Consider the following 3764-nt stretch of genomic DNA (forward strand, 5'->3'; position numbering starts at 1 on the left):
TGATGAGTTTACTTAGATCAATGAGCTTGGTCTGATGAGTTTACTTAGATCGATGTGCTTGGTCTGATGGGTTTACTTAGATCGATTGGCTTGGACTGGTGAGTTTATGTAGATCGATGAGCTCGGTCTGATGAGTTTACTTAGATCGATGGGTTTGGTCAGAAGAGTTTAGTTAGATCGATAAGCCTGGTCTGATTACTTTTCCTAGATCAATTAGCTTGGTCTGATTAGTTTCCTGAGATCGATTTCCTTGGTCTGATTAGTTTTCCTTGATCGATTAGACAGGTCTGATTAGTNGGAGCGCCACCGCGCTCCCAAGCGGCGCACTGTAGCAGTGCGCCACTGGGCCGGCCCAATAGATAACTTTTTAATAAAAAGAATGATATAAGTAAACTGATTAAATAATACTAGAGATATCTCCCAAATAAGAGACCTTTAAACTCAAAGATACATTATGCATATATAGCTGTTTCAGTACAATAATATTTTACTATATTTATGAACAGTTATAGGTTATTTGGACAGTTTCTGTTAGCATTATATAGATTGAAGATCTATATAATGAATAGTGCACTGTTCAATATGGTAGCCATGAGTCTCATGAGGCAGCTGAGCACCTGAAATATGACTGTTCCAAGTTGAGATGAGCTGTAAGTACAAATTACATAAAAAATTCAAAAACTTGTGATTAAAAAATTGCAACATATCACACTACAACTTTTTATATTGATTATATTCCCAAATCAGAATATTTTGAATATATTTAAATAAACAATATATATTAAAATTAGTTTCACCTGTTTCTTTGTACATTTTTAATGTGGCTGCTAAAAAATATGAAGTTACCTCTGTGGCTCTCATAAGATTTCTACAAGAGAGTACTGGTCTAGGGGCATCCCTCTCCCAGAATATGACAGCTCCAAATATCTTTATNAAGAGAGTACTGGTCTAGGGGCATCCCTCTCCCAGAATATGACAGCTCCAAATATCTTTATTCAAATAAGTTCCCCCAAATTGAACACACCCAAAATTAAACCAAATTGAGCAAAAAATTGAAGTGTGATACCACATTAGAAAGAGCAATAATGTTACTTTTTTATGTTAATGCGTACTTAGAAATAGTAGTAAGAACACATTAATAAAGTGTTTAGTGATTCATAAATACTATTTAGTTTACTTTCCCCAACAACCTTCTGAAATACTATACCATCTCATTTTCCATTCTAAAGATGAAAAAAAAGAGGCTTAAAGAAGTTAAGAAATGTGCCCAGAGGCACTTGGCTCTAGTTCACCAGTGACAGTATGTTTGCTTTATGCTGTTTTCCAATAAACCAAAGTAGACATCAATATACTCCACAAATATTTCCTGAGGCACACTGAATAATTCAAAGTTTTAAGTTATGAAAGGACCTAAAAGAATGTATAAGATATGGTTCCTGCCTTCAGGGAGTCTAGAATTAAGGCAAGTTAAGAACCTTTATAGTATGTATGGCCAAACTTGCACTTTAGGGATGATTTTGATTAGATCTCTGGGATTCTGACATCTCTTTAGCTAGTGTATGAAGGAGAACGTGAAAAGAGCAGAACATTGTGAGAAAAGGACAAGGCAAGTAATGGAAGCCCACACCCAGTCGCTGGCTAATGAGAAATTCACACCAGGACCCCTCTGTACATTTCACCACAACCATGCATGGTGGATGGATGTATAACTATGTAAAATTAACTCACAGCCAGACTTTTATTGATGATATCCACATAATATTCTTATACGCTCTTTAGCTTTCTGATTCTTGAAATATTACCAGCTTTACACCAAAACTTTTCACGAGCTATTTTCCTGATGTGTTCTTGTTCTATTACTGTCTGCTTTCCCCCNTCCAAGGAGAATGTTAAATCCCAAGAGGGACATATGGGCCCCCAAATCTCCCTATCAGGGCGGAAGTATCCCCAGCCCTGACCACAGATATTCTTGGCACTGAAACTCACTAATGAGACCCTGGAGAACTCCCCAGAATTTTTCACAAAAGGAAAAGGGAAATTTTAGTGGCTCCATAATTTTTCGGATTTTAAGAACATCTCACTCTGCCGTGTTGATTCACACTCTGTATTTAAAACATCACGAAATAGTGGGCTGGCCAGTTAGCTCAGTTGGTTAGAGGTCTAGGCTTTGATCCCCGTACCAGCCAGCAGCCAAAAATAAATAAATAAAAATAAAAACATAAAAATAAAAGAAAAATTATGAAGTAGTATAAAAACATTGAGTGTTTTGAAAATAAGAAGAAAGGAATCAACTTGAATACTTCATGCCCCCAAATAATAACTATATTTAAGACTGTGCATAGTTTTGAGTTTTAGTATACTTTCAATTTTATATATAATTATTAGCATTTAGTACACCTTTTCTATCTGATGCGCAGGTTTTACACAGAATTTTGCTATGGTTGAATGATGTCACATGCACTTAAACCTCAATTGGTTTACATTCACATTGCTTCTAGGTTTGCTTACAATATACAATACTATGGGGTTAATTCTCTGATATGGGCCATGGAAAATGGGTTACTTGATTTTAGAAGCCTGTCACCTAATTGTTAGACAAAATTGTTGACCAGTGATGCTGAATGACAACAGAACACACTTATGGCACCATGCTTACCGAAGCATTANTGACCAGTGATGCTGAATGACAACAGAACACACTTATGGCACCATGCTTACCGAAGCATTAGTATCTAAAACTGCATTAATAAGGATTTCTTTAATTACTAAGAAACCTGAAAATATTATTTTATGCATATTTTGTCTTTCTATTACTTATTTTGGTATTTGATAGTCCATGACCTTTATGCTTTTCTATATTGGGGATTTCTCAAAATTAGTACATTCTCTTTATAGATTGAGGACATTCTTTTGCAATATAATATTTATTGCAACTATTTTAGCCAGACTATTTTTTTTTTTTTTTGTCTTTTTGCCATGTCCGGCAATGGATCGCAACCCTCAGTGTCGCCCCCGTACCGGACCGGGACCAGCAACGGGATCGCAACCCTTGGTGTTGCTCCCGCGCCTCGCTCAGCCAGTGAGCGGGAACCGGTCCGTATGTGGGATCCGAACCCTCAGGCGGGAGGGCTGCCGTGCTTCCCAAGCAGCGCACTATCCAGTGCGCCACCAGGCCGGCCCCTCTCTGTATTCTTTTGATGTGGTCATTATCCTGTCAAACTCAACTCTGTGTCAAAGATTTACACAATCCTTGGTGACCATCGAACTCAGAAGATGTTTGAGAGTGTTAAAAGGCTAAACTAGATAAGACATCAGGACAGCTGGCATAAACAGGGCCTGTACTCTGCAAACAATAATAAATGACACCCCTCACTATAAACCATTAATACTATATGTATAGCCTAATTTGTTATGTTTACTCCCCAGCTATGTTTTCATATGAAGTTTCATTTTTAATTGTGGAATAAAAAACATTCTAAAAAACTCACTTGTGGAATCTTTAATGGTAGAGAAATTTCGATGAAAGCAAACAGACTGTTCTTCATTCTGAAAGCAGACTAACGGCATAATCACCTTCTTAGTGAAGTTTCAGGAAAGTTTAATTGGGATCTTCCACTGTCTATTCCTACCCTCGCAACCCATTTGCTCTTGGCACTTGATATGTAGTACTGTAAACATTAAACAAGATTTAGGATCAGAAAACTGGTTTTATATCCTGTGTTTATCATTTATAAGCTTCTGGTGACTGGCAAGCCACTCGCATA

Source organism: Galeopterus variegatus, unplaced genomic scaffold (genome assembly GCF_000696425.1).
Source record: "Galeopterus variegatus unplaced genomic scaffold, G_variegatus-3.0.2 Scaffold9253, whole genome shotgun sequence".
Classification (NCBI taxonomy): domain Eukaryota; kingdom Metazoa; phylum Chordata; class Mammalia; order Dermoptera; family Cynocephalidae; genus Galeopterus; species Galeopterus variegatus.